The sequence below is a fragment of the Panthera onca genome, chromosome D3 (genome assembly GCF_046562875.1).
Source record: "Panthera onca isolate mPanOnc1 chromosome D3, mPanOnc1 haplotype 2, whole genome shotgun sequence".
Taxonomy (NCBI): Eukaryota; Metazoa; Chordata; class Mammalia; order Carnivora; family Felidae; genus Panthera; species Panthera onca.
In genome coordinates, this window is record NC_138350.1 from 35,995,861 (window position 1) to 36,021,688 (window position 25,828).

The window sequence follows — 25,828 nt, forward strand, 5'->3', positions numbered from 1 at the left end:
CAGCACTAAACTAATTGAGCAGAGATTTCAGTGGCTGTGCCTCACAAGGAATACATAATTAGTCAAGGAAAGTCATTAAACAAACAAGTAGAAAAAACAACAATGACAAGTACAACAAAAAACACTTTGTAACAACACGAAATTCTGCTGGGAGTGGGGGGGATAGCTTATTTCCAGAGTTACCAGATTATAGTATATAAAATGTGCAGGTGTTGATAAAAAATTATAAAACAGGAAAAGAAACAGGAAGGTGTGGCTGTACACAGAAAATAAAGCAGTCAACAGGACTGCCCCTGAGAGGGCCTAGATGTTGGCCTTACTAGACAAAGACTTTAAATCAGTTACAGTAAGTATGTTCAAAGAACTAAAGGAAACAAAATCTAAAGAATTAAAGTAATGTGTGACAACTACATGTCAGTACATAGAGAATAACAATACAAAGAAATTATCAAAAGAACCAAATAGAAACCCTGGAGTTTAAAAATACAACAAATAAAATTAAAAATTCATTAGAGGGTTTCTACATCAAATTTGAACTGGAAGAAGAATCAGTGAACCTGAAGATATGTCTATTGATATTGTACAGTCTGAGGGACAGAGAGAAAATAGAAGGCAGAAAAGTTAACAGAGCTTCAGAGACCTGTGATACAGCAAGAAATGTACTACAATGCATAATAAGAATCTCTGAAAGAGAAGAAAGAGAAAGGGGGCAGAAAGAATATTTGAAGAAATAATCGCTGAAAATTTCCAAAGTTTGATTTAAAAGCCAACCTTCACATCAATAAAGCTCAGTAAATTCAGACTTGATAAATTCAAGGAGCTCTATACATAGATACCTGGTCAAATTGTTGAAAGACAAAGACAAACGTGAGAATCTCGAAAAGAGCAAGAGAAAAATGACTCATAATGTACGACGGATCCTCAATGCGATTAAGGGCTCTCTTCTCACCAGAAACTATAGAAACCAGAAAGCCCTTGGAAAATATATTTATGTGCTGATAGAAAAAGATTGTCAATGCAGTCTTATATCCAGCAACACTATGCATCAAAAATGAAGGTGAAATTAACATATCCTCAGACAAACAAAAACCGAAAATTTGCTGCTAGTAGACAACTTCCTGCCCTGCAAGAAATAATAAAGGATGCCATACAGGCTGAAGTGGAAAGGCACTCAACATTTATTTGAATCCACACGAAGAAATAAAGAGCGTGAGTAAGTGTAATTGTACAGGTAAATATAAGAGGCAATATAGTGTATTTTTTGTAACTCTTTTCTTCTATCTGATTCAAAAAACAACTCCATAAACAATATTTACAAAATTGTGTTGCTGGATTTATAATGCATAAAGATGTAATTTATATGCCAATTATAGCACAAAGGAAGGGAAAAGGAATACAGATATATTTGAGCCAGTTTCTCTCAATTTTATTGAAACTGAGTTAGTGTTAAAACTAACTTGATTTAAGTTAACATCGAACTTATGGCATATAGTCAAAACAGTGCTTAAAGAGAAATTTATAGCTGTAAACACCTATATTTGAAACAAAAGAAAGACTTCAAATCAATGACCTAAGTTTTCACCTTAAGAAACTGGAAAAAGAAGAAAAAACTATACCCAAAACAAATACAAGGAAGAAAATAATAAAGATTAGCACAGAAATGAATGAAATAGAATGTGGAAGAATAATTGTGAAAATCAACAAATCAATAGTTACTTTTTTGAAAAGATCAATAAAATTGACAAACCTTTATCAAGACTGACAAAAAAAAAAGGAAGGAAGGAAGGAAGAAGAAAAGAAAGAAAGAAAGAAAGAAAGAAAGAAAGAAAGAAAGACTTAAACTACCAAAATTAGTAATGAAAAAAGGGACATCACTGCTGTCCTTACAGAATTAAAAAGGGTTATAAGAAGGGGTGCCTGGGTGGCTCAGTTAGTTAAGCATCCAGCTCTTGGTTTCAACTCAGGTCATGATCTCACAGTTTGTGAGTTCAAGCCCCACATTCAGCTCCACACTGACAGTGCAGAGCCTGCTTGGGATTCTCTCTCTCCCTCTCTCTCTGCCCGTCACCCGCTCATGCTTTCTGTCTCTCTCTCAAAATAAATAAATAAACTTTAATTTTTTGGGAAAAAAAAAGGTTTTTTGTTGTTTTTTTTTTTTTTAATTCTAGGAACTATGGGGTGGGTGACAGTGGATGACACACATGGAAACAGCATGGACAGAAAACTGCATGATGATGGGGGGCCCTCCTCTACACACACACATATATACACATTTACGTAGCATAAGTCTCAGAAGCTTGATTCAACATGGGGGTTGCTCCAGACTATTTGAGGTAGAGCCCGTGCTAGATAGGGCTGATGCTTCTATTAGAGTATATGAGAAAATAAAGAATTATATTATTTCTTCCACATTTGAGACCCACACATATTCCATTATTTTAACAAATGAAAATTCCAAACAATAAAGTCAATATCACTCATAATGATAACACCTAGAGTGATAGCTACCATCACTGTTATAGAATATCTACTTCCAGTCTTTGTCTGTTCATGTATTGTGTGTAGAAATCTCAGATATGCAAGAAATGCAATTTATTTTCCATAATTCACCTTAATTTTTATTTCTCATTCTACTGGCAGCAGAAACTAATCTCAGTCAATTCATGATTTTTCCCTGCCCTAGGATTGGATCTAAAAGTTCCAGGGAGCTCGCATAGAATTATACTCCTACCTGCCAGGTTCTCAATTGTTGGTCCTTGTAGGAATCATGACGACAAAGTCTCTCCCGGGTCTGGCTTCTCCCTCAGGAAACTTGGGCAGGTTGCCCGTGATGTTCTGGAGTTTTCGAGACCTGTTACGGTCCAAGGTCCTTCACCACAACTATGTCCCACCAGGGATAAGGGAAATTATGCTCTTGATTTATACTAGAACTTGGCCCAGATTCACCATGTAGATATTTCTTCTTTTGTTTATTGGGCAAGGAAAAATTTGGGCCCTATCTAGCTCTCCCAGGTTTGGCCTGATTTGGGGACACAGGTTCCCTGTGAAGTCAGATCTCCAAACCTGTCTACGAGTTTTGTCATAAAACATCATTTCATTGTATGGAAGAAGCATAATTTGTAACCATTTTCATATATATTTATATTGTATTTTTTTACTTTACATTCATATATGTTCATTTGACTATATTTGTAGTGAAAGCTTTATCCATAGCTGCTGTTATTTCTTTTTTTAAAATATATATTTTTAAGATTTTTTATCTTTTAAGTAATCTCTACACCCAATATGGGGCTTGAACTCAAGACCCTGAGATCAAGAGTCACACATTCTATTGACTGAGACAGCCAAGTGCCCCTCCATTGTTATTTCTTTCAGAGAAATTCCTGTAATGACAATTTATGTGTTAAAGACTATACACATTTGGGGGCTTTTCTATATGTTGCCAAATCACACTCCAGAAATTTACCTTCCAGCAGCAGTGTATGAGAATCCCCACTTCCCCACAAGGTAGAAGATTTAGCAATAAATTAGTTACACAAGTCATATCCTTATTATATATTTGTGTGCAATTTCTGTCGGCTATTTATGATTCTATAAGCTAAAAAATACACTTTGATAATTTTTTAAATAACCAGTAGAAAACTACTAACATAGTTCAGGGTTGGAAATGAGTTTTGGGTTTTTTTTAATGGCTAAAATGTGAGGTTGTTCATGAAACCTGTGGCTAAGAGGTCACTTCTTGTCAGGGCTTCGACAAGGTTACTGAGCAGCCCTCCTCCTCCATTCATTGAGACAGAATTTATTGAAAATAGAAAAGGTCCATAGCAACAATAATTACTGTTGGCTTTGGTAAGCAGAATGGCCCTCCAGAGAAGTTCACACCCTGGATGTGAATGTGTTACATTCAAAGGGACTTTGCATATATAATGCAGATTATGAACCCTAAGATGGTGTGGACCATTTCCTGAATTATCCCGGTAACAGGAAGTCGGAGAGATTCCAAGTATGAGAAGGATGACTGCCCAGTTGTTGGTTCCTATATGTAGAAGGCCATAAGCAAGGATCAGAGACGGATATCTAGGAGCTAAGGGAAATCTCCAGCTGGCCGTGAGAAAGAAAGTGAAAACCTCACTCTACATCTGTAAGGAACTGGATTCTGGCAACAACCTGAATGGGCTTATAAGTTTACAAGATTCTTTTCTGAGCTTCCACATGAGATCCTAGCCAGCTGATACTTTGATTTTCACCTGTACTTCTAACCTACATAATTGTAAGGTACTATATGTGTGTTATATTAAAATACTAAATTTGTGATATTGGTTACTGTTGTGGTAGAAAACTAACACATAGGCTGGATAAATAGATGAAAGAATATACATAAATGTATACAAATGAATGAATGAATAAATGAAACAAATGTCGTGGATTCCCAGATGCATTTTACTTCCAAAGTCCTTTGAATCATTCCTTTCACTCTGCAGATCCATGTCAAAGTTTTGTCCCATCAGTGGCTTCCAAGAGGAGACAATTATTTCTGACCTGTTATGATAAGATTTATTATAATTTTTAGTGTGTAGTAAGTATTTTGTGCTTGTGATTTCTCATAATTATCATTTGAAGAATGTGAGCATTTCCCATCCAGTACACAAACCATTTCTAGTCTCACCCAGTGAATTCAGAATTAAGCACCTGCATACATTCATTTTTTTTTCCCCAACAGGTATTTACTAGATTCCTGTTCTAAGTATAATTTTCTGCTAGGCTCTGAAGCCATTACAAAAGAAATATAGATAGCTTCCAAATGAAAAAGTGACTTATGTTCTAGAAGTCTATTTCTAAGGACTTTGACACTCAGAACATATTTCCACATAGAAACTATTCTAAAAACATTGATTCTGCACCTAAATCAGCCTACAAAAGCTCATTCAACTCAAAAGTTACTTGAACTAAACCTAAAAGAATTTAGCTGGTATTTATTTTTTCCATGGGGGGAAAAAGTTTCAATTCTTCAGTTTGTAACGTTAGGAGCCCAACATTCTTCCCAGAAGAACTGACTCTGTCAGCAGTGATATTGTGCATCACAAGTTCTATTGAATAATTCACTTAGAAAAATCTTTGTTATATGTTTGCACCATCTTATTTTGTTTTGTTTGTTTTAGTTTTCTGTATCTACATAACCAGTTATCCTCATGTTGGATCATCTTGTTCTCTCTTTCATGTCCACTATCTTCTCTCTAGTTGCTTTTATTACCTCCAGGTTCTGTAATTATCATTGTTAATTCTGACTATCTATACATCTGACACCTTAGATATTTCATTTCCTAGAAATTCTAAATGAGAAATAAATGACAACTAGTGCTACTGAGAGGTCAGTGCTCAGACACAGATTCCAAGTTTCCTTTACTTTTCATGTATTATCATTGGTTAAGGTGGTGATACTCATCAGAAATTATCTGTGATAAGACATCCCAAACATGCCAAGCAATGTTTTCCTACTTGGAGACAAGTCATGTATGTGTACCTGGACATTCCAATAGGTAGGTTGATACATAACCTACAAAATGTGGTATATAGAGAGAGGTGATATGGTATAGACAGAGATATCAGTTACATACAAAACTTGTGGAACGGACAATAAATATTTTAGGAGTTAAGAAAATAACTTAACTTTTAGGAGTTAAGAAAATCAAACTTGTGCTTGATTCAACCACTCAACAATCCCCAAATGTATGGAAAATATCTTTGCCTATAATTTTATCTCTTCCTATAGACTGCTTTTCCCCCATCTTTGCCATCCCCATATATATAAATCTTACCTGCCTCTATGACCCAACATATATGCACACTTTCTAGGAAGCATTCTCTGACAGCCCCATCTTGAGGTATTCCTCTCATTTCCCCTGGCAACTCATCACTACTTTTCTTACCATGTAGTGGAATGCAAATGGATAGGTGTGTTCAGAAAACTGCAAGGATGGACTGTAAAAACAATTTTTTAAGCAAATTATGAAGTAAGTTGGGATTTCTATAAAAGAAGCAGGGAGAACACTTTAGATGTGATGAAGGTGGTAAGAGAAGATGTTGAACAAAGGCATTGAGGCTGGAAGTCAGAGGGATGGCTTTCTGGGAACAGAGGATTCCTACTGAAAATGGCAGGAGGTAAAATGTTCAAAAGTAGTTGGGGAGCAGATGGTGTGGGGCCTTTCACAATGCCTCAGGGATGAAGAGCTTGGACTTCATCCTGAAAGCAATAGGAAGTCATCAAGTGCACTGTTAAAGTAGGCATTTAGGAAGATTAATTTGACAGTGGTATGTAAGATAGAGGCAGGGAACTTATTAAAAAGATATTTTAGCAATATGAAAGTAGCAGGTACAAATTCTAAAGGTCTTAGTCAAGTGTGCAACAACAAAAACAAAACCCACAACTGTCTTCATTTTCTATCACTCATTTTAATTTCTGGAGCTCAGCTCCATTTTTCTTGCTGGATGAAATTTACTCGAGTCACTTCCAGGTAAAACAAGTCTTATTCTGTGTTTTTTTTTTTTCAGGGTGTTTAACTCCATCATTTCAAGATAGGGTGAAAGGAGTGGGAAGGTAGACAAAAGAGATGTTCCATTTAACTTTCTCCACACTGTGGTGAAGCCTGTTCACAATTTCACTCATCTTGTGGTCCTCTACATAGGCATGGGACAGACACTGGGAGCAGAGACTGTCCACACAGAATCTTCCTTCTGAGATGTGCCCTTATTCAGATGGTGAGGACCTTTGCAGGTCCCTGTCTTAGACGATCTCAGTGTTCAGAACGAGAGGGCCATGGGAGATTTCTGACACCATCCACACCACTCCAGCTCGTGACACTAGGTAGACTGTCTCCGGCTAGCATCTAAATGCATCCATGTTACCATTTTCACCTGGCAGGTTCTTCTTAATGATGGCGGCATGCGAGGAGGAAGAGGGGAATTTGTCCCCACTCTTACTATCTGCTATCTCCCAGCCCTACTCCAACAGAACAACTTTCTTTGCATGGGTCCCCAAACATAAATAAGAGGATTGGCAGTGTCCTCTCTCAGGCCTCGTCGTGAGGGGGCAGAAGCAGGGCACCACTCTTAGACTTGTATTTATTTCTTTTTTTCTGGTAGCCCCTCCCTTGATTGCCTTCTTTTCCAGCTTGGAGATTCTTTCTTTAGACTAGGTGGGAAAGTCACACATGTGGATTGAATCTATCAGTATCACCTCTAAGGTTTTGAAATTAAGAATAATGACTTTCCACTTTTGCTGGTTCTGCGTTAAGTCCACAGTGGCAATGGGTGCTTGTCTAACGCTCATCTGGAGGGGGGGGCTCTTAGGGAGTAAATGAGTGACTTAGGTGGAATAGGAGTGGGGCGTGTGTAATCACATCAATTTGTACTTGGAAATACTTTGTCACCACATAATTGTGATATCTTCAAGGCCCAGACTTAGGTGAAAGGAAGAATAAGAAGGAAAAATTAATTGGATGGGATTATTGTTAGACTATGACGGAGATAATTCAAAGAAAGTTTTTATGATTTCAGGCCTGAGTGGATGGAAAATGAACAAAGTTGAGGGGATTAGGAAAAGAATGACAGACAGATAGACAGACATACTAGTTGTTTATGTCTCATGGCTAATATCCCTGAATCTGAATGAGAGCGACACATGTAGAATGTACATTAATTTTATTAGTGATCTAAGATGAGCAGGCTCTAGAGTCTTAGTGAGTCCCCTAAATCCAACTCGCTAAGTGGTTTAGCCATGAGCATATCTATTCATTAATTTACCTTGAGGATAATATCTAACAGGATGACCATTAGTAGTCATTTGTGCCTGACTACTGGGCCAGTTCAATGGGAGTTTGTGCTTGGCCAACAGTTGGATCAGCAAGTTAATTAGTGAACCTAGAATAAAGAAGAGACTCAGCTGCAATTAGGGGTTATCCAACTACCAAATGAGACAAATTGCTCTCCTCTGTCCTAGGAATATTGCTAAGATATCCCTTACTAGCCTTTAGAATCAGCAAGATTCCTTCCCTAGAGATTGTGAGGACACACTGACAAATTCTACTATACTATTCATTTTCATACTTTTTATCTGTCATCCGAATCCTCTATCATTTCCTTATGACAGTTTGCAATTTCTTAAATTACTACTAATCTTCTACTAGTTACATTTTAAATTGATGGCTTCCCTTTTAGGGAAGCATGCTAAGACCCCTGGTGATATGTAGAAAACACCCTTGAATTGCTAGCAATACATTTGTGGATCATCTCTTGGGTGGCTTATTTCCTGCCATGATTCCTGCAGATGGCTAATCTTACCCATTTTGTGTTGATTCCTGTTCGCACTAACCTCTAAGCATGATAATATCTGACTCTGTCCTAATTTTAGGTAAAGCTTTTGGGGTTTTGTTGTTTTTGCTGTTACCCTTAGTCTTCCTTTCTAAATTACTGTATTTCTCGCATTTGCCAGAATTTTAAAAAGAAGGTGGTGGGGATTACTTCTTTCAGTTAAGGGTATATTGAGAATTTGATATGTATTCCATATTGAACTACTTAAAATAAGAATATGCTAATTACAGTCCTGTTTCTGCTCATACCACACTATCCATCAGTTATAATGTATTGAATGTACTCGCTGGTGTTTCTTTTTTCCCTACTAGACTTGGAGCTTCACAAAGACTGTTGTTCATCTCAGTGACTTACTTATCACAGGGACTCAATATATATTGAATAAACAAATATTAATCAATTCTACATTAAACAAAGAATATGTTCATTGTAGAGGCTTAAGGGGTTCAATACATAATGCATTGAACATTTTTTTTTCCTTCCCCAGTTTTGTTTTCCTTCCCTAATGAAGCATTAATACCCAGGAACTGGACAGATAGAGATAAAAATAATAGCTTCATCACTCTGTCCCAAGTGCTCAGAAGAGTTGGAACACGTAAGTAGTCAATGAAAATTTGGCTAATGAACAAATTCGTAAAAGCTAGGTTGAAGAGGGACACCTGGGTGGCTCAGTCAGTTAAGTGTCCGACTTCGGTTCAGGTCATGATCTCAGGGTTCATGGGTCTGAGCCCCGCGTCGGGCTCTGTGCTGACAGCTCAGAGCCTGAAGCCTGTTTCTGATTCTGTGTCTCCCTCTCTCTCTGCCCCTCCCCTGCTCACGCTCTGTCTCTCGAAAATAAATAAATGTAACAAAAAAATTAAAAGGAAAAAAAAAGCTAGGTTGAAGAATGCAGCATAATGGACAATCCAATTGGCTGCCTGATATTTCATTTTAGAATTCAAGTAACCCATCCAGTTCAAGGAAAATCTGGACACCCTGAAACATCTCCTGTAGAGATGGAAAGACTTCCACAGGAGCCTTCTCCAGGCCAGCTGGATCTGAGGGTGAGTGAGAGCTTGCCTAGCAGGGAAAGTCATCTTTCCTCTCAAGGAAAGGAGTGGGTGAGACAGTGGGGAGAAGTCCCCTCATAGAATAAAAATAACTTCAAAAAAGAATAGAAGTCCCCTCATCAAAGGGGGATGAAGTGTCCTTTGTAACATTTCCAGCTTCTGGTTCCTGTAAGTCACTGAAAGTTAAGTGTATGATGTGTCCAGTCCTGGGGGACATAGGCAAAGAAACTGGAAGGAACTTGTTTTTTCCATTTATTTTACTGTGTTAAAATATATAACATAACATAAACATAACAAAATACATAACATAACACAAAATACACATAACATAAAATTTACCTACCTAAGTGCATTCATTTTGTTGTGTAGCCATTACAATCAGCCATCTCTAGAATCCATTTCATCCTGCAAACCCAAAACCACATATCCATTAAATAATAACTTCATATTCGCCCTCAGGCACAGGCCTTAGCCGCCACCATTCTACTTCCTGTCTCTATGGATTTGACTATGGCAGGAGATTTAAAAAAATCAGTATTATCACAAATAAATACTGGATTGGAGGGGTTAAGGGGCTATGGGAATGCCACTTAGATGTGTGCCTACAACAGGCTTCTTAACTCTAAATAACCCCAGAATTAAACTCACTCAAGCACCTGCCAACCACAGGTCCCTCCCATGCTCTTGGCCTCCGAAGCAGAGCAGCCTGGGATGTGAAGGTGCAGGTTAACCCATTCAGTGGACAAGCAGACCCTGAAGGGCGTCCAGAGGGGCCTGACCTGAGCATGTCAATCTTTCCCTCAAGCTATCCAGCGAGGTGTGACAAGTCTTCCCATGGAGGTGAAGGTGGGAGAGGCCAGGAGCCCAACTCTGATGGAAGTCCCTCCATGGGTCCATAAGGCCAAAGAATGTCAGGAAATGTGGACAAGAGACCTGGGAACATGATCCGACCCTCACTCTAATCTTTGTCCAACCAGAAAGAGGAAGCCAAAGCCGAAGCTAGGATGAGTTGGGAGGACAATGACAATTAGCTGGAAGTTACATCACACTATGTTCATCCATCTAATGCTATAAATTTAAAAAAACAAAAACAAAAACAAAACTGACCACCTTTGAAGTTTATTACTGACAACTTTCACATATGTTTGTTTCTAAGTTGACTTTTTTTTTTTTTTGGTGTTACAGAAAGAGTGAGTCACAATTCTACAATCACAGACTAAAGAGATTACTATCCTCAAGAGGTCACTTTTTCAACCCAGAGTGAATCAGTGGCCCGTGTCAGCTCCTGTCTAGATAAGCTATGGTAAAGCATTTGCAGAAAACAGCGACAGAACTGGGAGAGGGAGGGAAGAAGCCAAGCAGACTTTCCTTCTCTATTTTCAGGCCTTCCTTTCCCACCAAGAGTAATGGATACCTGAAACACTCCCTCGCACATCTTCAAAGTTATTCAAGATTGCGGCTGGAAGCTGAAGCCAAGAAAAGACATGCTCGGGAAAGGCATTTTGTATGGGCTCTAATGAAGCAGGCATCTCTTTGTTTTAGCAAAGCTGATTGCTTCTGTTACCAACACACTGAGAACGGATAACCTAGGCCTTCACTTGAGTTTTGCTTAACTTTAACAGGCTGTCACTTTTTTCCGAAAGCTTTTAGGGTCTTAAAGATTTTTTTATATTTGCATTAGTTGGAATTCTCTAAAAGTCTAAGGTTGGGAATCTGACGAGCCAGCAGTGGGAGGACTGACTTTTCTGGGAAAATGCCCAATGACCCTACATCTCTCAGACAATACTTGCACAGGTATTTAATCAGCTCTCCTGAGGTTTTTCTCACCTCTTCTCAAAAGATTGTATTGCATTTGGCATTCCAAGAATCTTAAAGAGAGTAAGTACCTTGTTGAGGCAATGATGTAAAAAAATATTTTGCATATGAGGAAGGCTGCTCCCACGAAATCCACTTTTGCAGGCCACCCATGGTGTCACAAAAAGATTTTCCTGACTGGTGGCCCTTAAATATAGTTCTTACACTCTTCTATAGAAACAGAGGATATTTTATCTTTACACAGAAACCAATGCTTTTATACCTTGAACATAACCCTGGGACAATAAGAATTCTTGCCTAAGACCTACTTTAAGCAAAACTAAGTAGAGTTTGCAGCTTCTCTGCTGTTCCATGCAGATTTTCTGTCCTCTTCCTAGAGGATTCAGCTCTGTCAGCCTCTTTGTTCATTTCTCAGGCTGGGGAGGGAGGAGGGAGTATAATCTGATGAAGAAGCCCCTGCTGGATATCCTTCTTCCTATCCCAGAAGTAGTTTCCTGTTGCCCATCACCCACTTATTTTCCAAGCCTTAGGCCCTGCTTATCGTTCTTTGGGCCCTTCTTAGGAAAACTCTAGAAAGCTGCAAGGATGCTGACCTTGGTGGGTCCTGCTGGCAGATGCGTGTTGGCTCGGTAGGCCTGAAATTTCAAAACTCTCGGAAGACAAATCTTCTTAGAAAGCATTTTATTCTCTTTAGAAGTACTGGTTTTGCACAATTCCCTTATTCCAAATAAGGGATTATTTCACCCTTAGTGGACTTTTGAAGTGATCTGTAATTCAGCTAAATAAATAAGTGGTGATAGAAAGCAGGCTTAACACACGTGACTCTAGAATCACATTAGTCATTTGAAAACTGTGGCTTTTAGGAGCGTGGCCTTTGCATTTATGTGGCCTATCAAGCTGAGACCAAAACTCATAAATAAGTAAATTGAGTAAATAAATAAAATGATGTCACTGATGACATCGTTTTAACTGTATAAGGTGTATTTTTTTTTTCTAGGCTTGGATCTATTCTTTCTTTTGCAGGTAATTAAAAGTTGTCATTTAATATGAACATTACGCTCAGAGTGTTGGTATATTTGGGTCTCAGCTACTTTCTGCTGACTGTCATGGAGGCAGGTGACTTTTTGCTCTGATGAGCTGGAATAAGCATGGCAATTTCAGTAAAAAGAACGGCTTTGAAATTTTGCCAGTTTACATACCTTCTGTGGATATCAGTTTCCCTATTACTAAAATGAGGAAAGCAGATTTTTCAAGAGTTAAATGGTATAATACAGGCAAAGGCAGTTACTTCACTTCATAATCAAATCCAGTAAATATCAATTCCAACAGTGAACTGGGAGTCAGTTTTCCTGTTCTACTGGCCTCTCTTCTACTTCCTCACAGTGTGACCTTCAGACTTAAACATATTAAGCCTCCATTTCCTCACCTGAGAAATGGGAACCTAGAAATGAGATACTGTTAGGCACAAATTGTTAGTGTAGGGTCGCCTGGGTGGCTCAGTTGGTTAAGTGTCCGACTTTGGCCCAGGTCACGATCTCACGGTTCGTGTGTTTGAGCCCCGTGTCAGGTTCTGTGCTGACAGCTTGGAGCCTGGAGCCTGGAACCTGCTTCGGATTCTGTGTCTCCCTCTCTCTCTGCCCCTTCCCAGCTCATGTATTCTCTTATCCTTACGCTCCGTCCTCAGCAATCCCTAATCTACTGCCTGTGCCTACACATCTTCCTGTTCTGGACATTTCTTAAGAATGGAATCATGTAATATGTGGTCTTTTTTGTGTCTCTGTATTCTTCCACTTAGCATAGTTTAATCAAGATGCATCTAAATTACAGCACGTACGGGTACTTTAATCAGGCAAAAGAATATTTCATTGTATGGATATACCACGTGTATCCATTCAAATGTTGGGTTGTTTCTACCTCTTGGCTATAATGAGTAACACTACCATAAACACTGTGTAAAAGTTTTTTTGTGGACATATGCTTTATTTCTCTTAGATATATACCTAAGGAGTGGGATGGCTGGGTCATACGCTAACTCTTCACTGAATAGTTGAAAAAACTGCCTGGCCACTTTCCAAAAAGGTCGCACCCCTTCACATTCGCACTGGCAATATGCAAACGTTCTTAAGGGGTTTGGAACAAGTCGCCCAAGAATGTGCCACTTTGGCATGTGGATTATTTTGAGCAGAAGACAATCAAGGCCCAAAGGGCTCAGGAAGAGCTTTTAACCTCCCTTTTAATTGCCTAAGAGAATTTAGATAGAGGGCTTTGTTCAGGAAGAGAGCTATCACCGCAGGTAACTGCAAAGAGTATATGCTAGGGGTGCCTTGGTATATTAAGCATCTGACTTCAGCTCAGGTCATGATCTCATGGTTTGTGGGTTTGAGCCCCACCTCAGGCTCTGTACTGATAGCTCGCAGCCTAGAGCCTGCTTTGGATTCTGTGTCTCCTTCTCCCTGCTCCTCCCCCACTCGCACTCTGTCTTTCTCTCCTTCTAAAAAATAAATAAACATTAAAAAAAAAAAAAAAAAAAAGAGTACCTTAAGCTGGAGGAGCTCCATAGGGCCTGTTTGTTAAATTCCTTTATGTGTCCCATTGTCTCTGCAGGGCACGGCAAATATTTGCTTGCCATACATTTGCCCTTCTCATCTTCCTGTGAATTGTCTTCCTTGCCTTTGAAGCCCCAGACCTCTTTACCCTTCTTCCTTAGCTCAGGATGGCCTATAGACCTTAATTGCCTCATTGTCTTTGAACCCCTCATGTCTATGTGAGGCTCCCATACTTACAAAATTAAATTTGTTTTTCTCCTCTGTTAATTGGTCTTGTGTCAATTTAATTAATAGGCCAGCCAAAAGAATCTACAAGGGGAGAGAAAAATTTTTCCTCCCCCACAGCTCCAAAATCTTCACATCCTTGTCACCACTTGTTACCTGACTTTTGATTCCAGCCATCTTAGTGGGTTCAGAGGGGTCTCTCATTGTATGTACTCTTAATCTGCATTTCCCTGATGATCAATGACATCAAATATCTTTCTATGTGCTTATTGGCCATTCTTCCTTGAAGAAATGTCCATTCAGATACTTTGTCCATTTTTAAATAGGGTTATTTGTCTTTTTGTTATTGAATTATAAGGATTAATCATATATCCTGGATCTAAGTTCTTTATCAGATATATACTTTGTAAATATTTTCTTCCATTTTGTTGGCTTTCTTTTCACTTTTTTGATAAAATCCTTTGAAGCACGAAACTTTTTGTATTTGATGAAGCCCAACTGATTTATGTTTTTGTTTGTTGCTCATGCTTTTGGTGTCGTATCTAAGAATCGTCTGCCAATCTAAGGTCATGAAGATCTGTCCCTATGTTTTCTTCCGAGAGTTTTATAGTTTTAGCTCTTACAATTAGTCTTTTGATCCATTTTGAGTTAATCCCTATATATGGTGTGATGGAAAGGTCCAATTTCATCCTTTTTATATGAGTATCCAGTGTCCCTAGCATCATTTGTAAAAAAACATTTTTTTCCTCATCAGATTATCTTGGCACCCTTGTTGAAAATCAATTGACAACAAATGTATGGGTTTACTTCTAGACTCTCATTTTTACCCCGTTAATCTATGTGTTTATTCCTGTGTTAGTACCATACTAGCTTGATTAATGTTGCCTTGTAGTAAGTTTTGAAATTGCAAAGTGTGAGCCTCCTTAATTTGTTTTTCTTTTTCAAGGTTTTTGTTTGTTTGTTTGTTTGTTTGTTTGTTTTGCTATTCTGAGTCTCTTGCAATTCCATATCAATTTTAGAATCAGCTTGTCAATTTCTACTAAGAAGTCACCTGGGATTCTGATTGGGATTGCACTGAATTTGCAGATCAGTTTGAGGAGAGTTGTCATCTGACAATATTGTCTTCCAATCCATGAACACAGGGTGTTTTTCCAAGTATTTAGATTTTTAATTTCTTTCAACAACATTTTATAGTTTTCAGAATATAACTCTTGCTTTTCTTTTGTTAAATTTATCCCTAAATATTTTTTTATAACGCTGTTATAAGTGGAATTGTTTTCTTCATTTCGTTTCAGATTGGTTAAGTGAACAGAAATACAATCAATGTTTGTATATTGCTCTTGAATCCTGAAAACTTGCAGAACCATTTCACTGTTTTTTTTGTTTTATTTTGTTTTTTAGTGGATTTCTTAGGATTTGTTTTTTTGTATACAAGATTATGTTGACTGCAAGTAAAGATAGTTTATGTCTTCCTTTTCAATCTAGATTATTTCTTTCTTTCTCTTACCTAATGAGAATTTCAGGTATAATGTTGAATAGAAGTGGCGAGAGCAGACATCTCGTCCTATTACTGACATAAGAGAAAAGATCCAATCTTTCACCATTAAGTATGATGTGGGTTTTTCATATATGGTCTTTATCATGTTGAGAAAATTCCCTTCTATTCCTAGTTTATCAAGTATTTTTATCGTAAAATGGTGTTGAATTTCTGTCAAATGCTTTTTCTGCAACTATTGACATGATCATGTGAGTTTTTAATTTTTATTGATACGATGTATCATGTCAACTGATTTTCAGATGTTAAATCAACCTCACATCCTTGGGTTAAATTCCACTTGGTCATGGTGTATAATTCTTTTTATGTGCTGCTGTATTCAGTTTGCTAGGATTTTTGTGTCCATATTCCTAAGACATACAGGTTTTTTGTTTTCCTGTGATTCCTTAGCTTGGTTTTGGTATCAGGTAATATTGGCCTCATAATATGATTTGGGAAGTGTTCTCTACTTTTGAGAAGAGTTTGTTGAGAATTTTATTTTTGCATTTTATTACATTTATATACTTTGTATTATTTCTATCCTTCAATTTGCCTTGTTTTTACTTCAGAATACTATCTGAGATTGTGAACTGTTGAATCTTATGTCCCAAATGATTACAATACCTGTTTTATAGCCTAGCATATAGTTTATCTTGGAGAATATCTTATGTGCACTTGAGAAGAATGCATATTTTGCTGTTATTGGGTGGGATTATGAAAAATGTCCATTAGGTCTAGTTAGTTTATAGTATTCTATAAAGAAGTCTTGTTCAAGATTTCTTGGCATGAACAAGACATGTTGAAGTCTTCTATCTCCTTGTTTATCTTCAGTCTAATTTCCCATTATTGAAAGTAAGATATTAAAATCTCCAACTATTACTGTTGAATTGTCTCTTTTTTCAATTATGTCAGTTGTTGGTTCATATATTTTGGGTCTCTGTTTTAGGTGCATATATATATATATATATATATACATATATGTGTGTGTGTATATATATATATATATATATATATATATATATATATATATATAATTTATATTTCTTCCTGATTCATACATATCATTATAAAATGTCAATGTTTATCTCTAGCAACTTTGTTCTTATCTTAAAGTTAATTGCTCAGTATTGTCACTCCATCTTTCTTGTGATTGTTTTTTGCATGGTATTTCTTTTTCTATCCTTTTACTTCAATGTATTTGTATCTTTGAGTCTAAAATGTACCTCCTAGGGGCACCCGGGTGGCTTAGTCAGTCCAACTCTTGATTTTGGCTCAGGTCATGATCTTGCACTTTGTGAGATCAAGCTCCATGTCAGGCTCTGTGCTGACAGTGCAGATCCTGCTTTGGAGTCTCTCTCTCTTCCTCTCTCTGCCCTCCCCTGCTCATGCTCACTCTCTCTTTCTCTCAAAATAACTAAACTAAACTAAACTAAAATTTTTATCTTATGATTAACATATAGTTTGATCATGCTTTTTAATTTTTTTTAAAATTTTGTTTTAACATTTGTTTATTTTTCAGAGACAGAGAGAGACAGAGCATGAGCAAGGGAGGGGTAGAGAGAGAGGAAGGTACAGAATCCAAAGTAGGCTCCAGGCTCTGAGCTGTCAGCACAGAGCCCTATACAGGGTTCAAACCCATGAACCATGAGATCATGACCTGAGACGAAGTCAGGCACTTAACTGACTGAGCCACCCAGGTGCTCCTGATCATACTTTTTAAAATTGAGTCTGGCAATCTCTGACTTTTGATTGGATTCTTTAATCCATTTACATTTAACATTATTATTGATATAAATGGATTCATGTCTGCCATTTTTTTTTGTTTTTATGTTTTGTGTCTTTTTCTTCCTCTAGCCCTCCTCTACTGCCTCCTTTCATTTTGTAGTGTAGCACTTTCATTTGTCACTATATTTCTTGAGTTTCAGGAGTTGCTCCAGGGTTTACCATATACATGTTAATTTATAAAGTGACACTAGAATTGCAGTGGGTTTGATAAGGCTCTATTACCATTTCCCTGACCACACCCAGTTGTTTACCTTTAGTAATTGCCGATTCATTGCTATCGCGCTTTCAACAATGCCCTATGGCATAACAATTTTGCTAGTAGTTTGAATCTTCTTTCCAGTGTCTTTTGCTACAACTTCCACTGTTCTTGGGAGCAGTTTAGGCTTAAACTTTTCCATCTTTGTTGCAAATGAAGTCAATATATTTAGGAAGAGATTGAGACATATGGGTTTTACAGCCTGCTTTTCTCCCCCCTACGTAAAATCTCTAAAATAGGGTTCTGAAACTTGAAGTGGGGATTACGACAATCTTCTCTCTGATTCTGCTGCTCCAGGAGCTGAGTGCTGGGTGAACTGAGAAGTGTGCAGAGAGGGGCAGTGGCCTGAACTTCTTTTGGCTTGTTTCTTCTTTCATGGAGCCACAAGGTGAAGCAAGAGCTATCAGGGCTCCAGAATTCTCAGTGAGCTGTGACTAAGATACAGCTTCCATCCCATGCATTAGAGCTGTGAACAGGAAGGGAATCCCTACTTCCTGACCACACTTGTCTAGGATCTAGCCTCAGCAGCAGGCAGTGAGAGGATGGGGAATGAGAAATACTGAGGTTCTGCTCCTCTTGGTAAGAAAACTCTCCTACTGGGAGCTTCCGGGAGAGACAGCCCTGCATTCTTGGCTGCAGCAGACTAGAGTGAAGTCACCTTGCTAAGCAGGGAGACAGAAGGGAGAAGAGTCTTGGTTCACACAGCACAGACTCTCATCTTTCTTAGCAAAGTTTCATAGATTTTCTTGCATCGATGTTTTGTTCATTTGCTCTTTGCCCTTAGGACCATTTGCAGAGGCTTTAAATGGTTGTCTTTTCATGGTAAGTGTTTAATAAATGATAGTTAGCCTTCCCTTTACCCCTGTTTCCTCACAAAAGACAGAAAGGATCTTGGAAGCCTCTTTTAGCCAACAATTTTTATTTTAGTGTTTTGTAATTATTAACTGCTTTATAAAGACTTTTTTGATCATACCTTATTTTCCTGTGATGCCACTAGGGATCAGCTTCCTCCTTTATACCAGGTAGAATCAAGAACACTGCAACAGATGATGAGGAGAGCTGATTTAATACTATCTTTTTCCTGTGGTCCAGAATCCTCACTATCCTCTTATCCTTTACATTTTACCCAACTCCTGGGGGTATTTTTAAATAAATAATGACTCACTGTTGTTCCTGGGTCCTCTCAAAAGCAATGCTGGTTGGTTATTTATTCATAATGGCAAATTCTCAAGAATCTTTGTGAACCATAATAACACTCCATAAGTGCCTTTTGCTCACTCCAGTGTCACCAGATTCTTTTTTTCCAACACTACAATTAATACCACTTCTTTCCCACCATTCAGGTTTCTGCTGATGTTATACCAACATCTAAAGTTTGTACTTTGGTGTATTCGAACTGCTGATACAATTTTCCTACTCTGGCTGGGTGGTTTCAAGTTCTACTCATGCTCTAGTCCTCATATCCACTTTCTGCATAAACGTGGGGTCCCGTTATCATGTGAGGAAGCCATAGCTCTGAGCAACGGTACAGCTCATGTAAAATCACATCACTGGCATTCCGTGTTGGGGGTATCTCTGGATTCCTGCAAAACACTTTGAAGTCTATAACAGCTCAAATGGGGCTGTTGCAAGTATTCCCTTTCTCACCTCCAGATTTGACAATTTGTCCTGTGTTTACTTCAGAATATCATGAAGACTACTTGAGATTATGGACCGTTGAATCTTATTTCCCAAAGGGCTACAATTCAAGGATCCATTACAATTGAGAATGGGGAGAAACACAGAAAGTAGATTTATACATGGGTGGTAGAGATCCAGTCTCAGAAAACAAGTGTAGTGCAGAGAATAAAAAAAGAAGAAAGGAAGAAAGCTCATGAATAATAGAGAAAGAAAATATTATATCAGCTGAAAAGCTAAAATTAAAAACAAAAGACCTCTGAAATTTTATAATAATTTTTAAAATATTGCAAAACCAAACCTCCTGTCAGATCAAAATGAAATCCCTTGTAATATATACTGCATGATCGCTAATGTCTGTTTATGGCATTTATCTTTATGAATTCATTGAGTTCATAAGGGAGGAAGGCTAAAATAGTATTGGCTTTATCTTCTCTTCATGAAGAAAAATGTCAATGTCATAATAAAGATGAGGTATTTTTTACTGACACTGCTTTTATATTATATTATGAAATTATACATTTTTAAAAAATCAGCTAGGTTTTAAAATGTTCTGATTAACAAATGCATAAGGAAAAATATCTTTATTTTTATTGAAAGATAATAGCATGGATATTAGAGATTATTTCTATTTGGGTTTGGAAAATAAATTTTGAATTGCAATATGAAGTTGGATATATTTGTTATTCAGGGAATTCATATCAAATGAAATACTGAGGTCATGTTATGAAAATCTACTCAGGAGGCATTAATATTAAGTCTTCAAGTTTTACTTCCGGTTCTCTGATAGGCTTCAGTCTGCATTTCCGCATGTGCAAAATGTGCCATCACCTTTCCCTCTTAGGCGAAGCACATTTGCCTTTTAAGCTTGCTTGGCTGTCAAACTCTCAGTTTTCCCTGGGGTTTGAAGAGATAAATAAGTGTTTTTTGTTTTGAAAAGACTTTTCTGGTCGTTGGAACAAGTAAGAGCCTGGACGATCATTCGTTCTAGGTTCTGCAGGCTGCATATGTAATCAGGGACAGTGACAAGTTGATAAAAGAGTTCAAAAGAGAATAGAGCTAGTGGGAAAGAGCTTAATGCTTTTCTAGGAACGAATAGTGGATCATTGCTCTCCAAGCTGGTCTGTGACATTTGCTAAGCCGCTCTTATATGTACACTCACATTTCTGGTTATGTGTTCATTTCTTCATTTCGGATAGTTTATGCCTTCTACAGCCATGGATGCTCCTCACAACAATGGGAGAAACAGATAGATACAGACACAGTGACCTGCAAAGAACGGCAGAATCCTTCACCATGAGGCTGCCTTCTAGGGGCATTCTTGCCGAAGAGCTGTTCTGACTTCAGCTAGCTGAATCTCTCACTGCTTATGAATGACCCAAATCAAAGATATTTCCCATTTGGAGTGAGAACTCCAAAGTCATCGTATCAAGGACAAATTCTAGGATTCTGTGGAAAGCTGAGTATTGTCATGATATCAAAACAACGAGAATACTGTTACTAAGTTTGATTTTCCTACTGATGGGTATCTTGCCATGTTTTTTCCAGGCGATTTCCCGCAAGCATATGCTTTTCATTTGCATCAGAAATTCCCTCATTAAGATGATCGTGTCCAGTGTTCACTCCAGCTGGTGTTGAGCAACAGACCCACTGACTAACTGCATGAATGAGGCTTCACTCAGGGAGAAAGATGAGTTCCTTGTTATTTTCTCTTCGCTTTTGTAACTAAAGGAGGAAAACAGTGATATGCAGCTTATGTTCCTGGTGATTTGAAATTGAAGCACATAACACAGACAGAAGTTGAGTACGAGAACAGAGACAAAGGGTCTATAAAGCATACATGGATCAAAGGAGAATGTCAGCGTGAAATAGATCGAGAGTAAAGAAGAAAAGGGAGAAGTGGGAAGAAGAGGCACCAAAGGAGATCGGCAGCAGCCTGCCTGCGGCGGGGGAGGGCAAAACAGTGGGGGCAGTGAGTATTGCCTGTCGGAGGTACATTTAGACTTGGAGCAATCAGACAGAGGCGTGGGGTAACAGGCCACTCCTCCATTTTACTAGCCCATTGAGCGAATAGTTAGTCCATTGACTTAGACTTGCAAAATGAACACCGTGTATCAGATTATAATAAGGACGGAAATGACTGTATGAAAACTAAGACTGGGTCTACGAGACGGAGGGGGAAATACTTAAGATTGTAGAGATCTAGATTAGCTCCGGGAGACGGAGCATGAATCAGTGTTTCCTGACTTTGTCACTTTCAGAACTTGTCCACATGAAGTCAAGATGGGGAACGTTTTGTCTCCTAACAAATGTGGGGAAGTGATTTACCATCTTCAGTTCCTGAGAACAGATGGTTGTAGATCATGCACAGCAGGCATTACGAGGAGATAAAGTGAGTGGTACCTGCATAGTTCAGTTTGAGAAACCTAATGGGCACCCTATTTCAAAATACCAACTTGAAGCCTTTCCATTCTTAAAGCTGCACTACTCTGGTTCGTGATGTATTTTCCTTTGCTGTTCACAGGAAGTGATGGACAGTCTAGTAGAATAAAGCACCAGGTAGTAGGAAAGGACGGGGGTGGGGAGGGGACGGGGAAATGGGGAGAAAGCCACTTAGAAAAGCATAGGGGACTTCCTATGAGTTAGGAAGGGTTCCAAGTGTCAAACATTTTCCTTCTTTCCTTGACCTCAATTAGGTCATTGCCACTATCCTTTTATAATAAATATTTTATAAGAAAACCTGGGAAGTTAATGTTCAAGTATCTCAACCAGGGTCACGCTCTACCTTCCCCCTCCAGCCCCCCGAGGCAATGTCTGAACACATTTCTGGTTGTCACACTGGGAAGGCGGTGCCACTGGCACCTAGCGAGTAGAGGCCAGAGATGTCGCTAAACATCCAACAACATATAGGACAGCCCTCACCACAGGGAATTATCTGACCAAAGATGTCAAACGTGCCAAGGGTGAAAAATCCTGGTGTACTGACACCATCATATACACGAAAGACAGACAGTTCCAGGCAAATTCATGGGTTCATCCATTCACTCATCAGCAAACATTCAGCGAGTGTGTTCAAGGCAGCAGGCCAGGGGCTTGGGGACAATGATGAGGTGCACACAGTCCTAGCCTTTTGGAATCTGCCACTCTCAACAAGACCATCTTAGAAACATTCAGAGCAAAGAGAGATTCATCCCAGGTGCACCATCAGAGGAGGCTCAGGGACACAGCAGGGTTCACATGGGTGGGTGGTGGACACTCGGGAGGAGGAGGACACACTCTCTGAAGAAAGAAAAGGAGGAAGCATATTGCAGAACAGGAAGCAAACTCATGGGACAATATCGGAGCAAACTGGAGTGGAAAAGGGAAACACAGCGTTGGAAGGCAGGGAGCCAGATTGCATGAAGTCTTGAAAGTCAGGCTGAAGTTTTGTTGCTGTTTGTTTATCTATTTGTTTTTACTGCACCTTGTTGAAAAGAGAATCCACTGAATGGTTTCAAGCAGGGGTGTGCCATGATCGGAGACCTGGAGTTGAAACACTCTCCTAGCAGAAGCGCATGAGTGGTGGCCTTTGAAAAGCTCCTTGAATGTCCTCACTGCTCCCTGCGCTCCTGGTCCAGTGAAAGAGCTCAGCAAACGCCCTGTTCGCAGCCTTGGGGCTGGCAGGCCTCCTCTGCCTTTCCCAGACTCTGATCTCAACACGTGTCTCCCATTTCCTTCCTTTCCTCACTGTTAGGATTTCATCTTTATTACTATTTTTTGAGCCATAACTCTAGGTCCTTTTCATAACAGAATTTGTTTCACATCCCCTGTGGTTCTCACATGTCAGCATCAGAACCACGGGGGGGATAGTGATGGGGGGCCGGGGGACAGAAGGGAGGGATTACCAAGGGGTGATGAAGATGTTCATTATTGATTGATCTGGTAATGGTTTGATGACGTGTGCCTATGTCAAAACTTACCAAATTTTATATTTTAAATAGGTGCGATTTACTTTATGTCAGTTATACTTCCGCAAAGGTATTGAAATAAAAGAATCCCCTGGAGGGCACGAGATTTTGCATTTCTAACACTCTTTGAGAGGCACTATTCTATACTGACCTTGGATAAACCAGTTTCCTTCCCCTTTCTGCACGATTTCCAGATCTTCCTGTCATGATTCCTCTTGAAGGGCTGTCTGGCACATGATGACCTTACTCCATCAACTACCATTTATCTTTGATCGTGGCAGTCTGGCTTCTGCCTTCTACTACTCTAACAACGTTGTTCCTTCAAGGGTCATGGATAATAATGATAATCAGCATGGAGATAGTTGTCACATGCCCGTTTTGTTCTAAATATTTTACATGTATATTAATTCATGTATCCTTGTAACAAGCTAATGAGATAGACACTATTACAGTTTCTACTCTAAGGGGGGAAAATTAAAGTACACGGAGGAGGTTTACCAATGGACCCGGGTCACAGAGGTAGTAAGCGGTGAAGTCCAGACTTGAATCCGGGCAGTCTGGTTCCAGAGCCATGTTCTTAACCACTGCTTGTCTTCCCCTGACATTCTGAAGCTGGCTGGGCACTCATGGCTAGGTCATGTTATCCTCCTATTGGACATAAATGGTCTTAGAGAACAGTAACCTCATACAAGGCCACCCTTAGAGCCTGGTAAAATGAGCCCCAACAAGGCCACTTCATAATTTTCAGAAGAGACAATAGCAAGGCAACTGTGCCACCACAAAATGCCAACCATCCCCTCTCTCAGCCAAAATGAGTGATGGCTTCTTGACCAATTACAACTTTATCCTCCTAGTTCTTCCTCCCTGTAGATAAGACTTGTTGAGATATACGATCATAGAATTGACCCTACTCTCTGACAGCAACGAGTTCACAGTGAGCCGCTGCTTCCTTAGACTCCCCCCACCCCAATCATTCATCCGAAGTCCAGATCCAATATAGCTTCTAACAACATTTTGCTGAGACACCCCATGGTTCCCCACGGTGTGTGCCTTCCCTCCTGCAACAAGTAATACACCCAATTTGTTCAACTACAAGTAGGTTCCTGGCAGGCTTTGGCTAGAGAGCATTGACACCTCTATGCTATGTATAACTTCCTACTTTTTGAAATCTTCTTCTTGGATTCTGGACACTATGGTCTCCTGGTTCCCTTCTTATTTTTTTATGAGTTCCAGTGATTTCCACCTCTTGGTGTTCATGTCCTTGTGTAATCCTTTCCCTTTGAGGAGAGTTTGGACCTAGTGACTTCCTACTGATGAACAGAGCACATCAAAAATAACATGATATCCCTTCTGAGATTAGGTTGCAAAAAGACTCCAGCTTCAGTCTTACTTGTTCTCTCAGTTTCTCATGCTGATGGAGCCAGCTGCCATATTTTGAGGCGCTCTGTGGAGAAACCCACAGAAAGTGGGTATCCCATAGAAAAACCCAGATAGAAGTGTCAAGGAACTAAGGTAGGCCCCCAAGCAATAGCCAGCCAGTGAGGAATTGAGTCCTCCAAGCAACCACTTGAGTTACCTTGGAATTGGATCCTCCCCTCGTTGAGCCTTGAGAAGGCTGCCATCCCGGCTGACCCCTTGATTGCAGACTTGGGAGAGACTCTGAAGAGAGGCATTCAGTCAGGCTGGGCTGGATTCCTCACCCACGGAAACTATCAAATAGCAAATTTTTTGTTATGTTCAGTCTCTACATCTTGGAATGATTTGTTAATATGCAACCACAAATAACTATCAGAGACCTCGTTAATACAGAGATTATTCTACAGTGTCGACCTAGTTATGTCACTGGCAGGGAATCTGTCATGACTGACCTCTGCCTGTAGGATAAAGGTTCACAGTCTGACCCATGTTGCACATATCCTTTGCTTCAGCCACAGTAAACTGCTCATAGGTCTCAGAACATACCAAGTGACTATATTATCCTGTTTCCCGTTTCCTCTCCCTAGAATATTACACATTCTGTTAGAATTAATTGCTCCTCTCCTAGGTAGGAACAGGCCCAAAGGAACGGGTAGGAATGGGCAGGAAAGATAGAGAAAGCACACAGACATGAGGAAGCAAAGAAAAGTAAATGTAATAACACAGGAGACGGCCGCTGTAAGAATGATAACAGAAATTCATTGGCTCCAAAGAGAACAGACCATGCACTGTAGCAAAATGTGGACTTGCCCATGAAGGGGATGGAAGACGTTCCCTGTAAGAGAAATCACTTTGATCCTTGGGTTGGGAGTAACATTTGTAGCTGGGGGGGAATGATGGTAGAAACCTAGGTGAAAACTTGCTGTTGCTATTTCTGGTCAATCAACATAAGCAGCCGGAGGCACAGGCAGATGCCTAGGGCCCTGCTCCTATGGGTGCCCATCACGCCATAGCCTCCGGGTACATTTACAAATATGATTTTTAGATGTCATTTTTGGCTCTCAGAACTTGCGGCTCTCAGAGTGACTTCGCTCCCTGCCTTTCAATTAGGTTTCCCTGAGGAATGTCAGGCATTCTATGACGAAACCCGATCAACCCGGCTGAAAATTTCTATTAAATCTTTCCAGAATCTTGTTTTTATTTTTCCTGGC

The 25,828-nt window shown here is 39.3% G+C and overlaps 1 long non-coding RNA gene across 1 annotated transcript in view; it reads right to left on the reverse strand.

Annotated features, from left to right (window-relative positions):
• Positions 1-24,906, reverse strand: part of LOC132665777 (uncharacterized) — a 42,944-nt gene extending 18,038 nt beyond the window's left edge. Inside the window, exons 1-3 of the long non-coding RNA XR_009604270.3 lie at positions 24,778-24,906; positions 9,760-9,821; positions 2,732-4,539 (exon numbers count right to left, since the gene is read on the reverse strand). This is a non-coding gene — a long non-coding RNA (uncharacterized LOC132665777). The remainder of the gene's footprint in view (positions 1-2,731; positions 4,540-9,759; positions 9,822-24,777) is intronic.
• Between the last annotated feature and the right edge of the window lie 922 nt (positions 24,907-25,828).